Source organism: Triturus cristatus, chromosome 3_2 (genome assembly GCF_964204655.1).
Source record: "Triturus cristatus chromosome 3_2, aTriCri1.1, whole genome shotgun sequence".
Classification (NCBI taxonomy): Eukaryota; Metazoa; Chordata; class Amphibia; order Caudata; family Salamandridae; genus Triturus; species Triturus cristatus.
Window position 1 is genome coordinate 584393685 of NC_140584.1, and position 16632 is coordinate 584410316.

Genomic DNA, 16632 nt, shown 5'->3' on the forward strand with positions numbered 1-16632 from the left:
CAATATCTTTTATTAAAATAGATGGTCATGAATATACCGATCCGGATGATATCATTGAGGGATTTCAACAATACTATCAAAAGCTGTACCAAGATGATATTCCGAAAGACACTGCTGAAGTTAGGGAAGCAGTAAAAGAACTGGCTGCAAGCTTGGAACCTGGAAGAGGTCTGGATGACCAATTTGAGAAGAATTAGAAAGAGAAATTAGTATTGCAGGAGTCCAACTAGCCCTCTCAGATTTGGCCTCGGGTAAAGCCGCAGGTCCTGATAAAATCCCCTTAGAGATTTATAAAATACTAGGAACATTAATATTACCCCTTTTATTGGATCGGTTTAACGGAGTACAATCAAGTGGAATTCCCCCACCAACCCCCCCCCCCCCCCCCCCCCTGAGTCTTGGAAAGAGACTGATAATTATATTTCCTAAAAAAGGCAAACCTACCAAGAATCCATCTTCATACCGACCAATCTCCCTGATCAATTCAGACTCTAAACTATATGCCAAAATGTTGGCTAACCGGCTCGGGAGGGTAATTGAACATCTGGTCTCCCCTTGGCAACATGGTTTTATCCCCGGCAAAGGTACAACGGATCATACCCGCAGTCATCTCGCTTTTTGACATCATGTCCGGGACGGGGGGCCAGATGTCTATGATCCTCCTTGATGCAGAGAAAGCTTTTGATCGGGTGTCTTGGGAGTTTTTATGGGGGATACTTGAGATAAATACATTTGGGCCCCAGCTTATTAAATCAATTAGAGCTATGTATCAACAACCAAAAGCTAGACTGCAATTAATGGGCAAAGAATCACACATTATCAATATATCTAGGGGGACAAGACAGGGTTGTCCCTGTTCTCCGATTTTATTTGCCCTATACATCAATCCCCTGATTATTAAACTGTTGCAGAGCCTGAAAATCAAACCAATTGTTACTGGGGCTTACGAGACCAAATTCCTGGCTTATGCCGATGATGTGGCAGTATTAACACCAAATCCAGCTGAGGCAATCTCAGAAATAGATATAATTGCTGAACAGTTTGGCCGGTACTCGGGCTTTTCACTTAATGAAGAGAAAACTGTTATCCTATGTACTGACAACATTGAATATAATGACCCAAGGAAAACAGACAAGGCTACTTATTTGGGGGTTTGTCTATGCTCAAAAATAGAAGATATCAATAAATATAACTATGAACTCCTGATTAAAAACAAAGGGAAAGACCTAAGGAGGGTTAATAGTTTACACCTATCTATTATCGGTAGGGGCATTTTTTTAAAAATGAATGTGCTCCCAAAAGTACTGTACTTATTTCGGACTATACCCCTGGCTGTAGAAGACAACATCTTGAAAACACTAGAATCACTACTCTCAAACTTTGTTTGGCAATACGGGAAAATTAGGAGATCTTTGAAGTATTTAGCCTTACCACATAGCAGGGGTGGTCTAACAATTCCTAACATTACGCTGTACTATTGGACGGCCCTTCTCCATCAAATGACCCCTCTGCTTAATACTGGGACTGCAAGTGGAACCAGACCAGATCTAGAAATACCCACCATATTTGAACTTTCTATTGGAAAGAAAGCCCAAGGGCTCATATTGAAACTAGTAGAGCCAAGCTACTATAAAAAGGTCAAATTTTAGGTAATTACCAGCGCATGGAAAATATGGAAGAAGGTCTCTAGGTTTATGGTAATCCAGAAGTTTAACAGGTACACTCCCCTATGGCATTCATCATTACTGCCCATACAGGGTAATGATGATATGGCTAAAAATGGGAAAGTATGGGTTTAAGAACAATTGGTGATTTTTCTGGGGTAAATCAGATTTCCAGTTTTCGGTGTTAGAGTGCTTTTGAAATTCCTAATAGTCACTACTTTAAATTTATTCAGATCAAAAATATTCTTAGTTTAAAGACCCCCAGGATTACACTTGAAAGGATTCCACTTCTGGACGCTATAGCCAGGAAATTGACTAGAATTGGGAATTTGTACAGTTTGCTTCTTGACATAACTCCCAATGATTTGGAACAAACAGTCATCTTGGGCATTGAAGCCTGCTAACCCCAATGTTGACATTGATATGAGCCTCTCTTTAACATCGAAAATACTTCTATCCCCAAGCTTAAAAGCCCAACTATATAAGACTATTTTTAATTTATATTTTACCCCTGCTAAATTGTTTACATGGGGGAAAAGGATAGATGATTACTGTCCCAGATGTGGGCTAGGGCCGGCTACCTTGACTCATATGTTTTATGACTGTGATAAATTAACCTTACTAAAAAAGGAGCTGTCAAGGTTCTGGGAGGAAGTATTTGGGCATAGAGTAGCTGAATCATCTACACTGCTAATTCTAGGCTACAATAGTACATTGGGGCTAAGTTTGGAGGAGGAATCATGTCTCTTTGTAGGGACTGCGGTATATAGAATTCTACTGGCAGCTAGATGGAAATATATGGATCCTCCAACCTTCCAGATGTGGCTCGCCAGGTTTCTGGGAGTTTATAATCAAGAAAAAGCTATCTATTTCACTAGGAGTAGGCAGTCGAGAATCTGTGGTCATAAGATCTGGTCACCTATCGCTGCCTGGACCAGAAATGGAAGGGGCCCATAAGAAGACAAGAATAATAAGATTATGTTTAGCATTATTGGGGATAACTTCTAATGAACTGATCTGCTCGTGAATATTTTAAGCTTACCGTCCAATCCTTTTGATTTTCCTTTTTTGTATAGAACTATTTCCTTTTGCCATCAATCTCTAATGTAGTCATGTATTCACTATTTTATATTCTTTATTATATGTATACTCTGGTATTGCTTAATAAAAAGATTAAAAAAAAGGAAATATATCTCAGGACCAACATGGCCAACTGGGGTATACGAACTGGTCACAGAACACATGTCGTGTCGATGTACGCAGACAACACTCCTGTGCATTTGCCACAGCACTGACGGCGGTTCCCCTCTTATGAAGGTGAAGGACACATCTGATGCCATGTCAAACTGAAAACGGTGGTATTCCTGCTGGCTGAGCTAGAGGGGGTAGATTGGGAGGACCTACCAGAGAAGTGGCACCTTGGGAAGTGCAGGCATTCTAGGTACTTAAGGCTTCAGGCGTCTCACACACCAGAGTGGTAATATGAATATGAAATGGGAAGGGTGATACAGGGACTAAAATCTTTGATAGCTATCTGGACACACAGACACTCTGTTTTTGGGGAGAGAGGCCCTGAGCAAGATGGCCCTCTCCCACGCTGTTTGTATGTGTTGCAAAACACTTTGTGCCCACTCTACCTTTATAACCCTTAATAGTCTACCGACATCACTTGTGTGGGCAGGGAAGAAGAGTAGAGTGAAGATGTACATTCTGAAACAAGACTTCAACCAGGGGGGACTGCGCGTCCCTGATTTGTTCCTCTACTACTTAGCAGGGTGCGTCTAATAGGTGGTGCTATGTTATGATGAGGTCCTGAACTGGGAGAAACGCCTATTGGATGGGCTGACTGTAGAACCGGACCTCCCATTGCAACTTATAAGGGGTCCTCAAGACTACATGGGATGCCCACACATTGTGAGACAGGTGGTGACTGCATGGGCGGCGACGACGCACAGAGTCTTCCGTCACAAACCCTACACCAAGAAGCTACCGGTAAGGTGGCAGGGTCTGCTCTAGCAGATGTACACAGTGATGGATGTGAGCCTGTGGACGGATGGGGCAGGCCAGTTGCTTGGCGATCTCAATTAGGGAGGCATATTTGTCTCTTTTGTAGAAGCGCAAGAACTGTTTAACCTTGGGCTGGGTCAGTTTTTGCAATACGCGGAGATATCCCGAACGATACAAGGAATGTGACCGTACTTTCTGGCGAAGCCCATGAAGTCCCAGCTGCTGAGCGCTGTCTTCGACATTGGCTCTTGTAGGGGCATGTTATCGCGCCTCTATGCGGCACTCAAACTGGATCAATATTATGACACAATGAGGGTGTGACAGATGTGGGTAGAAGATTTAGCTGACCCCCAGACAGATCAAGACTGGGACAGAGCATGTGCACAGGTGAAGGAGGTGGTGGTTAATGACAGTTTCAAATGGACACAATTTCGTTACTTGCACAGCACCTACCTCACACCACAAAGGCTCCATAGGCTGTCCCATGAGCGAGCTCCCTCAGGACTGCCCCAGATGCGGAGTCAGCCCAGTGACTTTTCTACACATGACCTGGATATGCCCACGGTTGGGAGAGTTTTGACGCGCAGTGGTGGCACAGCTGAGAGGGATCACAACTGTCAAACTGGAGGACACCCCCTGACATTGCCTGCTTGGGTTGTTGCCTACCCAGAGGGCTGACGTGAGGATATGTGTCCTCTTTACCTCTTTGGGTCTTCTGCTGGCTAGGTGGCTTATCACAGTCCATTGGATGGCGCCTGCGCCACTGCAGACCACATGTGGAGGAAAGATTCACAGGATTGGACCTTGGCAGAAAAAAAGCAATTACATACGGTTAGAAAGGATGAACATGCTGAGCGTCACCTGGAGAGATGGCAGAAGACTGTGAACCAATTGACCGCTCCTGGACGAGATGCCACCCCCTCGGTTAGAGGAGCGGGATGAACAATCAGGTCCAGATGCCGGAGGCATGTGTAGTCAGAATACAGGGGGATGGGAGTGGCATATGAAAAAGGGAGCAGCGGAGTACTAGGAGTCTGAGAGAAGGAGAGTGTATCATGGCAGGGAACATGGCGGGGGGGCCACGCAGTCCGGTCCACATGCTAAAAAAAACTTTGAAATATGCTGGGAGGCCCCGTACATCTGTCAGCCCACGAAGAGGAGGGCCGAGACTCATAAAAGACTGCACCTGATTTCATGCCCTGCTGCTACTGAGCTTTGCCTTATGTCTGCCAATGTCTTGACTTCACTAATGCCTCACTGCCTATTTGGTTACCAATTTGATGTTCATTATACTTGTTTTCTAAAATTATAAATAAAGTCTTAAAAAAATATTCATACCAAAAAACAAACTTGCATCAAAAAAGCACTAACCTGACCGTCTGAAAACAGGAGATAATACGATTACTTTATAAGACCAAAGAACAATTTTAATATAAAGCTCTTGTTGAATAACGCTTAATACACAAAAATAATTGCCTCATAAAATTAAATGAAGTAAAAGATTCCCGGCGGTTGAAATCCTTGCTGCAAAGACAGGAAACAAGAACAGACTATATCACGGCACTGCATTAAAAGACTCCGCAGCAGAGTGCTGTGTTAAAGTGATGGTGTAAAATGTATGTTCAACAAGGCTTCTACTTACCCACATCTGTATTTTGTGTTGGCTCAAGTTAATCACTTTTTAAAATTCTAATTGCAATTAAGAAAATATGTTGCTTTCTGATAGACATTCTAACATTTTCTAAAAAGAAGTTAATTGAAAATAGTGTTTCTACGATTTTACCTACAAATGAGATTCAGCGTTTTTGAATATGGAGGTAGATCCCATGATGGAGAAATAAGGATTTTTTCTCACCTACATGAGCATGCACTCTTACTTGCAAGACTCTTTTATTCTATAATTGACATTGAACCCGCCCAATGCTTTCCATTTGTGTGCAGTATTGTCATTCTTCTTTGCTGCCTTATAATTGGGTAGCCCTTGCCATGCGTTACTTCCTTTTCATTTGGTGGCCTATGAACCAAGCATAGATTAAATACGTTTAAAGTTTAAGAAGTGTCCCTCCGCTGCCTACGCTGTGATTCTTGTACTATTTTATTTCCAAAAACTCTATGACACGGAAAACACTGGCTGTGTCAGTGTTATTTTTTGTATTACCTTGCCCTGCCTAATCCTGTTTCTTCTCGTTTCTTCTCCACCCCTCCTATCCTAGTTTCTTTCCTCCCTACCACCCTTTCTCACATTATGAAGCAGCCTGTGCTCGCTGTTTCTTATCCCTTATTTTAATCGTCTAGTTACCAACCCCTCACGCCCCCCAGTTACCAACCCCACATGCCCCCAGTTACTAGCCCCTCACGCCACCGTTACCCCCCCCCCCTTGTCTCCGTTACCTATGCCCACCCGAATTGCCAAAGAAAATAGCTCACCCATAGGTAGGATCTATTGGTTTTGCCAATGCTGGTTGTATAATTTACTGTCCAGTCTGGCGTTCGCATGTCCGATTTCCATAATGGTGCATTGCTAATGACTGGTATATGACAAACATTTTTTCTTTGTCACAGGGAAAGGGATTATATCTCAATTTGCTATCAAGCCCCCTTTAAGGTTTGGGAGTGAAATACAATATGGGTTGTAGAGCACCTAATGCCCTTGTGTTACCCAAATTGTTCAATGCAGGGTTCATGCTACATTCTTGAGAAGCAAAGCTGGAAAACCATGACCAGCTTTTCTTTCGGATGAGGATCTGGGGCACATCCTTCCTGGCCCGAGGCTCCGTGATGGACCCTGGCAGATAGAAAGTCCCACAGGAACCAAGCACCAAGAATGGACTCCAGCAGGTACAAGTTCTCCTTCAGCATGGCGACTGAGAAAGTAACCTTGAATGCATGCACAAGGTTCCACAGTGTGCCCAAGCAGGCACAAGTTCTCCTGAAGGATGCAGATAGAGAATGTACCCTGAATGCACATGGTTTTTCATTGTACGCGAGCAGGCACAAAATCCTACAAGTTCTCCTGAAGGGTAACAATCAAAAACAGCCATGAATGCAGAAAGTCCCACAATGTGCATGGCGTGATGGAGGGATGAAGCAGCACACCGGCAGAAAAGGAGGACCATGATGAATTAAGGACATGCCTTGCACAGCTTCTCCTAAAATCTGAGGCCTCCATTGCTCATCCTGTGCTCAATCTCACACTCTCCTCAGCTAGTGAGGAGATAGCCAAAAAGGACACATAAGGCTGAAACCGGTCTTGGGTGCTAGTGCTGAAACCGGTCTTGGGTGCTAGTGTTCCGGTACAGAGCGGGCCAGTTTGGGCTAGACATGTTTCTACTGAAGCAGGACCAAGACTGATTTGCATATGGATAGGTCTAATCTGAGATGGCATGGTAACAATGCATTGGATGCTACCCCGTATGGTTGCCAGTAGTTATACTTATTACAAGCATTCCTCCCATCACCTTTTGTTTGTTTGACGTAAAGCCCTATGTGGCCAGAGGATGCTCAGAAGTGGGTCCTTTGCGCACTGGGCTACTGGATCCAAGCTACACCCAACTGAAGAGCCCCCATCAGGCTAAAACTGGTGTTGGGTTGCTTATCTTACAGTTCAGAAAGGACTTGGCATATTAGGTTGGACTGTTCTAATAGGAGCAGGACCAAGACTGATTTGCATACGACTGGGTCTAAACTGAGATTGTATGGTGGGCAAAAGAAGAAGGCATTAGAATGCTAGTCCGAGCAGTTGCCAGTGGTTACCTATTGCAATCGCCCTCCCATCACCTTTTATGTGTGTGATTAAAGACACTGGAGGCATGTGCGCAGCTCATTCGTTAAAGGGTGAACTAGGACCCAATTTCCAGGGCATTGGGGGACTGGTGCCAAGTGAAGTGCAGGCGGCACATGCAGAATGCTTCTGAGTGGCTCTGTGTGTAGCCCATCAGTAACCTTTTTATGCACGGGAGTGGGCTCAGTAGCTATACTAGAATATTCAACCTGCATTGAAATATTAGACCAGCTGTAAAGTAGTACAGGAGAAACAGGAAAAATGAGAGGGAGGGAAGAGAGAATTTATTTGAATGCATTGAAAAAAGAAAGACACCAGTTTATAAGAAATGAGAAGGGGCCCCTAGACAACAGGAAACAAAGAGAGAGACCCCAAGGAAACAGCCCGAGACCATGGAGGTAAATTAAATACACATAGGAGACAGAAATGACTTCGCAACGCACAGATATTACCTCACTGACTTACCCGACAGAACCACAGGAGCTGGTGCAGAAGTCCGCTCACTGCAAGAACAAGATTGGAATATGAAGAGACATTCTTTACACATGGTCAAATTTTGTCAACCCCCGTATGAAATTGGCATTGCCCCATGCTCATGGATGCTGAAAACTGCACTACCCAACAGCTTAAATAGGTGAGAAAGGACAGAGTCCTGCGATTATAGGTGTGCAGAAGGGCACTACTTGATGTTTACAGCATGGTCTAATTTTGTCATGGGCAAGCCGGGCCCAGGCCCAGAGCGCCATCTTTATAGGAGCTCAGTGAGCTCTCTGCATTCAGGTCTTGCAGACAGAAGTCCCTATACCCTAGATTCAGTGATCCAGTTCAAAGCTTTGCTAATCACATTAAACATGCTGCAGTAAACACCCTATCATCCCCTTTACTTGCTGTCCCATCTACCACTGACCAAACCATCATGCGCACTCTGCCTTTTCTCTAAGTAGGCTGCAATGGCCTCCCCATTAGAGCCTGGCTGGTCGGCGTCCCGACCAATCACAATGCTGCTTGAGCAGTGTTGTGATTGACTTAGGGGGAGGGAGGGAGCCTGGCTGCCTGCCTGCTTCCTGTAAAGCAGAGAAGAACATGTATATATTAATTAAATTAACACCCCCTCCCCGCTCGACCACCCCCTTCGTGCACGACCCCGCGCCCCCCTACACCCGCAAGTCGAACCTGTCGCGACTAGACTAGACAAAGATAATGCAGTATGCTCTTGCTGGACAAGTCTAAGCAAGAGCCATCACACACAATGCTTAATTTGTAAAATAAATAAGTGGCAAGGCCCTAGTCAGGAAACCACTGCAGCTTGCACCACCCATTGCCCCTTCCAGCACTTCCAATCAAACTGCCAACACAACTACTAACAATCACACTCCTAGAAGTGTGGACATTTAGACTATTCCAGGCATCCCAAGTTATAAGAATGGCCTGAGCAGCAGGCATTAGTATGTTTTAAAGCATATTGAATTAATAAACAACTGTTGATGTGTTCATCTTTAAATTTGATAAAACAGCGCCACCATGTCAGACTGTCATAAGTGCTGTAGTTGACAATTAAGTGCCCGAACCAAGAGCCGTAAACCACAGGCAAAAATTGAACACTGACCTCACAGCAAGCAAATTTAAACTAGCAACCTCCAACCCAGCTGGTTGCACAAGGCTGAGTGAGCGACCCCTTACACGCCATGATACCATAAGGGTGAGGCATCGTTAATGCAGGCCTAACAAGGCAATGCCCTTTTCCCACTCATAACTTAGAGAACAAGGCGACAGAGAGCAAAACATAAAACAGACTGAGTGACAGACCTTTGTGAGCCACGTAAAACTAAACAAGCACCGCTCACTGGGCCAGTGCGGCTCCGCTGATGTGGGCCATTATCCATGCTAGCATAAAAGAAAGCCTCTTCCACTTCATGCAAATGCAAGCATCCCCCAACGAAGTGAGGCAAAGCTCACTGCTGCCATCCTCCCCAAGCCATGATAGGCTATACGAGTAGCGCTTCCCTCAGAAGGCCACACAATCGCAAGGGAGTGCACTGGTTGAGCCACTCAAGACCAAGCCAGTCCCCCTCTGCCTGAGAAATGGAAGGTAAGCAAGACTCTCCTGGTTGACAATGTAAAGCAAAAGGGAACATCTCCAGAAGGCCAGCCAAGTGAAGAAGCCCCAGGAGATCATAAAAGATTTTCAATACTTTGAGGAATGTGTTGCAGCAGTATCGCATTTCAAAACAGGCACAAAAAAGATGAAAATAATTTACATGTTCAATTAAGAATTTCCTACAAGAGCCCCTGAAAACAGGAGGAAGAGGGTACTTTGAAAAGTAAAAGAATAAAAGGAGCTATCACTGCCTACAAACGCCACCTAAACGGGCTGCCTGCATGGAAGAGAACCACTAAAAAGAAATAAGACGTGAATTAAGACTCTCCATCGCCATACAATGACTGACTGGGTTGGTAACAGAATTATTCCATGACATAGTTGAACTAAAATAGCACATGTTAAGACACTTATTACTGGCTACAGATTATAGAAAGGATAAAGTACCCCTTGTTGTACATTATAAGGATATTGCAAGTCACCAAGGAGTTCCGCAACAATTTAGGTGAATGGGATCGAAGGCTGAGTCTATTTATAAGATTATACAATGCTGAGGGGATTTGCAGTTTCCTTATCATATACGCCAGGAGGTACTTTAGCCCATATAATACATGGTCACACGTTCATCTTTCCCACAAACCACTTAAAACTCAGTGAGTAGCTCTTTAATATGAAAGAGCAAGCATGTTTGCAAACATGAAGAAGAGGAAAAAACCTCCAGTGCAAAATTAAACACATCAAAAACCAGTTTGTTATTTGTTGCAAACCGATATTAGAAACAGTTCAATAAAAGTCAGTTAAAAAAACGTTTAAAAAGCTGCACTAGCTCGGAATGTGTTAAAACATGGGAAGAGATTCGAACTTTTCTCTAAGGAGTACAAAAATAAACATGCCCTCCCTGCTGGTCATTGTAAGCCAAAAAATAGAGTAAAAGAAAGAAAAGCAATGTTATGTTTTTATTGCTTTAAACAGCTGCTTCAATTATGCCAGTGACCGGACCTGCCTTTGACATCTACAGCTGGCTCTGGAAGCAGGTGTTGTGACATCAGAACTCAATTGTAATAACTTATAATAGTCGAATTCTCACGACGACTAGGTGTGTCACAATCCACTTATAAAGAAATCAGGACTGCCGTGTAGACAGGGATTGCAGAATCTCATGTATTATAAGGATATAATCAGTCGGCAATTTGATAACCGAGGTGAAGTTCACCACAATTCACCCACTTGTACATCACAGCAACCGTGTTCTTCTAGTGGATTATTATTTTCTTAATTAGATTAGGTATTTGAAGGTTTAAAAACAACAGTTTGCGACACTGTAATTATTGGTAAATACATTATGCAATGGAGCGAGAACCGTGTGTAAAAAGATGTCTTTAGGAATTAAATATATTGCATAACAATATTGAAAAGTCATATATATATATATATATAAATAAATATAAGCAATTGAAAACTATTGCCATCTGACCACCTAGGTCAAGAATTCAGACTGAGGAGCCTGCAGGCATGAACCAGGAGTGGGTACGTTCCCGTAGTATCAATTAACGCGTAAAATAGAAGCTGGCACATTAATTACAATCGATGTTAATCTCTGAAGAGGGTGTCAATTAATTTGCTCTGAAAACTCTACCTTTGGAATCCAGATCACGTATATTGAATGAGAGATAAATAACCAATAAAAGCAAAGCAACTCTATCGCCTAGGTGAAATGTCTGCAACCTGGGGAATATTTCACCATGACACACCAAGCCAAGTAGGAGCTCCCCACTACCCCCACCAGGGTTGATTAAAGGATGGAACAATCCATTGCCTCCACCCATCAGTGGTAAGATGAGTGACTGCCTCGCTGTTGATGCAAGGTAAAGCAACCCCCCCCCCCCCCGCCCCCCCGCCATACCATCCATCTGCCCCTGAAATGTAAAGGAAGCAAAATCGAGAAAGCACACCACCAGGTTAGGCCTGCAAGGCCAGTAAAGGCTAAAGGTGCAGCCCAACAAACCATTAAAACCTAAGGGCACTGCTCCTCCCAGCACACAAAGCTGGGTCAATATGCCCTCTCTGCCCACATAGAGGTAGTGTCCCTACCAGTCCAGCACACACAAGCATAAAGCAGCACTGTTAAGGCCACACCAAACAGGAAAGGCTAAGCAGGCTTCCACTCATTACTAAGATAAAAATATTGGGATATATATATAGGTCATGTGATCAAGGCAGAGGAGCTGCCGAAACGCGTCATGGTGGAGTGTTGCTTGTAATAAAGAACTAATCAAGCACCTATCTGGGCCCTTTCTCGCTTTTTTCCAGCGGAGTGGCATGGAGGCGTAAGGCGAGCTTTCGTATATATATATATATATATATATATATATATATATATATATATATATATATATATATATATATATATATATATATATATATATAAAAATAAAGGATTTAGAGGCTTGGCGAGGGGAACATTAAGCACAGCGAAAGTGTGGCTTTTGCATTGCAATGGATTGTACCATAGAAAGGCACGCATTTAAAAGTGAATATAAGTGAGTTGTATATGAACATTTCACGAACACAATCTTGTAAGCAGACATGAGAAAGGGAATATCTTTAATGAATTCATTACCTTCCAAGTATGGCGGCCAGATGGTGTGTACATCGGAAGTCCGCTTTTAATTGCCACATTTTAAGAGCGCCAATCAGGAAAGACATTTTTCTATTTAAAACGATACGCTGTGCACAAGATTTTAACACCGGAAAGCACTGAAGAAAGCTGAATGCTGAAACGCGTCTCCTAATAAAAGTGTATTGAGAAATCCCCATGAGTGCCTTCGTGTGCTTAATCGTGCATGCGCTGGAGCTGATATATATATATATATATATACGAGCATGTATGGCCGGAGTTTTGAAACAAACAACTATAATAAAAATGGTCTCCAGTTTAGGACAGTTACCATTTTCTTCACTTGATGGCATAGTTGAAATACATTTCCCCATGTGTTCTTACAGGAATACAAGAACAGTGATTTGGAGAAATCGTATGCAGTGTTGTTTGTATGCGGAAAAATAAAATAAGTCACTTTTGTACCGGTTCATTATAATAAATTAAGTTACTTACCTTCGGTAACGCACTTTCTGGTAGAGACTCAAACTAGTCTCAAATTCCTCACCATTTAAATATTAATTCCTAAGGCATCAGACAGGATCCGGAAACTTTATAGCCGTACTTCTGCACATCAGAAGATGGCGCCTTGTGGCTCCTCACCGACACATACCGTAACGAGCAAGGCCTATTTTGGTGCCACAACCCGTGTGCGGACTACAGTTGCTTTCTAGACTGTCCACGCCCCAGATGCTGAGCCCGAAAAACAGAATTGGTAGATAGTAAGCAGATGACTAGACTTGGAATCTTATTGATGGATAAAGTCCAATCATAGACTGGGAAGGATTAGTGAAGAATTTGCCACTAGAATCTCTACCACAAAGAGAGTTAATAAAGGTAAGTGACTTGTTCTTCGGATAGTGACTCCAAGCCACTGATTACTCACCTTTCATAGCAGATACCGAAGTGGTACCTAATAGGAGGTGGGCTGTGAATGGACTCAAACCAAAAAGTCCTGCAGGACCCAGCGAGTAAAGAATTCTTCTCTGCAAACTTGTTTATGTAGACAATAAATCCATCAAACAGATTGCTTGAATCTTATCCAGAAACCCTTATATCTGATCATTATTTTTGCCCAAAAAAAAAAAAAGTGCCATTACCAGCGATCGGATCTTTTATACCAAAAGAAGAGTGCAATGGGGGGGGGGGGGGGGGGGGGGGGAGGGAGAGGCGTTCTACTCTCTTCTTAGGATCGCAGCTACTAAGAAATTCCCTCATGGCCTAAGACTCCCAGCAGCCCCTTTTCCCACTTTCAAAGCGACTGTTACCATATCCATTTATAGTAATGGGACTATCCTCTTTCAAGCCTCTGATCGTAATCTAGGATTATTCGATGAGAGCTTCTCCCTCTTAACAAAATTCCCTGACTCATAGCAATCCTCCCAGATCCCTTAGGGAATCTAACCCGTAACCCATTCCTCACATAGACCTCCCAGATCCCCTAGGGAATATACCCTCTCACCCATTCCTCAGGTCCTACAAGTAGCCTCCCTTCCTAGCTACAATCACCTGCTGCCTTGGACATAACTATGCCGCTGACACCTCAATCTAGACTCTTCCCCCTTCACTCTCTGAACCATAAGTCCCTGACACCAGAGCTCCATCCCCATTCCAATACACCCTCCCACCCTTGGTGCCCATCGGGACAAGTGTGAACGCTTCCTCCAGGGATGGTCCCTCCCAAATCCCCCCTCAAAGGTGTACCACGCCTTCCCCCACCCTCATGAACGACCCCTCCCCTTCCTTTTACAAGTCCCATGTTCCTCAACCCTGTCATGCCTCTAGACTTAAGGAAATTAACTTGTAACTTCAGAAACTTAAATCTGACATACAAAAGCTCATAAACATCACCTCTGAGCTGGCCCATAAATTATCGTCAGACAATGTGTCGCAACTGATCCTGCTTGGGACCACCCAGCCCCCTATAATCCGCAATTCTGCCCTTTGAGGTGAAGAGTGGTTATAGGCTGACTTCATCTGGACGGTACTGCAACACCCGTCCCTACCCTAACGACCCCTCCAGACCCATTTGATGCAAGAAACTCCTTTCTGACCAGGACATTCTCTCCGTTCTACTAGCTTACAACTCCACTCTAACGGACAACTGAAACATACATGAACACATGCTACCTACGACACTAAATCCTACTAGAGCAGCTGGACTCATTTAAGCCCTCCCGGGGTCCATCCAAACGATTCCACTAAACCCCCATAGAGCTCCCAGACAACTCTAATGTCCTCAACACGGATAACCTTAGGAAAATTTACATTACCCAGCCTTGTCAAACTGACTCCAAATCACATCTAAAATGCATACTGCTCAACTGTAGGTCTGCTGTGAAACATGCTACTGACATAGCTGACCTCATCTTAAATCGGGAACTAGACCTCCTAATCCTCACAGAAACCTGGCTAAATGACTCATTTGGACCTGTCCTTGACATCCTAGTCCCCCGAGCCATAACATAATCAGACTTGATAGAGCTAAGAGAACAGGTGAAGGCATTGCCTGTATGTTCCATAGCAGTGTCTCGGCTAAGTAGCTCTCTTCATGCGAATATCTCTCTATAGACATTATCAGTAAACACACAACCTTATGCAACCTACACATCTTTTACTATTGCTTTGGAGACAACATCCCTTTGGTCGAACAAATTATGGAAACCATCTCATCCAACATGGGGCGACATTGAAGTCTCCCAGGAATATCTGGGGGCAATCTTCATTGGAATGACCCGAATGATCAGGCAGTGAATAGTCTGAAAAACGTCATGATGGACCTCAATTTGACTCAATTCTGTGACAGCCCAACGCGCAACTTAGGCTCGACCTCAGACCTATTTATTTCAAAACCCAAACTCCATTCAGTTCGAATCGATTACCCCCTGTGACTGGTCGGAACACTTCTATATCACCTTCCTCATTTTAGAATGTTGGAACATCAAGAAAGGCCAACCTAAGAAACAAAGACACTGGAAAAGAACGTTGCAAAACACAAAAAGTGAACAAGCTCACTTCTCGATGTAATCTGGCCCTGCCGCCTCCTACAATTTTGTCAGACGTTCATGAACTCACTGAACACTACAACAACTCTATACGGAAAGTTCTCGATGTAATGGCTCCCCTAAAACTGAAAAGAAAGTCCAACAAAGATTCCAATCCATGATTCAATGACAGCTTAAATTCAGACAGACACAACCTGAGATCAGCAGAATGAGCATGGAGATCCTCTACATGGCCGGAACTCTTTAAGCTCCTGAGACTGAAAAGGAGTATGTACAGCAAACACATCAGGATGGCGAAAGCGTCCTTCTTCAGATGCCAACTGGACACTGCCAAAAACCACCCCAAAATGCTGTTTGATCGGATTAAACGTCAATCCAACAACACTACCACCCAGTCTACACTCATCTCCAGTACACAATCAAATTGCGAAGACTTTGCTGCCTTCTTCCTCGAAAAAGCTAACAAGATCGATTTGGAGCAAAGTTCGGCCCTGGTTGATCTATCACACGTACCAAACTACCCCCTCCCCTCGCAGCCCCAGCTGGTTGCAAGTCACTCCCCTAAAAGTAATGCATGTTGGAGTCAATTCGCCCCCCTCAACGACACATCCATTCGCAACATTGTCTCTACCCTTAAACCCTCTAATCACTTCAATTATCCCCTTCCCTCTATTTTCTTCAAAGATCTGATACGGTCACTAGCCCCTCTCTGGTCCAAGATTATTAATGCTTCCCTTCTTCAAGGTGGAATCCCCGACTGCCTAAAGTCCGGTCTGGTGCTGCCCATTCTTAAAAAACCATCAGCCGAACCGGAGGATATGAACAACTACCGACCTATCACAAACATCTCCACTCTGGCAAAACTCCTTGATGAATTCCAACTACAGGATCAATTCCAATTGGGCTTCTGTCAGGGTCACAGCACCGAAACGGCCATCACACATAGTGCTGATGACGCTCTTACTTTGCTTGAACAGAACGAATCCTGCCTTTTAATATTAATTGACCTCTCATCAGCTTTTGACACCGTCCAACACGATAACCTCCTGAACCTTTTGGAACATAGGATGGGGTTGTCTAGCTGAGTCCTAAAATGATTTGCTTTGTTTCTCCATAAAAGATCTCAGAGTCAAAACCAATCAAACCTTCTCCAATCCAAGTCCATGCACTCTGGGGGTCCCTCAAGGGTCATCTCTTTCCCCCACCCTGTTCAACCTTTTCATTGAACCTCTTACTAAAATCCTCATAGCAACTAACATACACTACCACATGTATGCTGTTGACATGCAGTTATACATGAAAATCTCTTCACCGGCCGATATCACGACTCTAAACAGATCCCTTCACAAAACCCCAAACTGGTTAACACTCAACCATCTCAAACTGAACACCCTCAAAACGGAATTCCTCCTCATCTCTCC

The 16632-nt window shown here is 43.8% G+C and overlaps 1 protein-coding gene across 7 annotated transcripts in view; it reads right to left on the bottom strand.

Moving 5' to 3' along the window:
• Nucleotides 1–16632, bottom strand: part of HPCA (hippocalcin) — a 126653-nt gene that overhangs the window by 100319 nt on the left and 9702 nt on the right. For 6 of the 7 annotated variants that reach the window (XM_085648370.1, XM_085648371.1, XM_085648372.1 and 3 more), the window contains exon 2: nt 7918–7955. The gene's annotated coding sequence lies outside the window, so the exon portion shown is untranslated. Of the gene's footprint in view, nt 1–7904; nt 7956–16632 lie in introns of all 7 variants that reach the window. The other variant, XM_085648376.1, reaches the window with a different exon arrangement.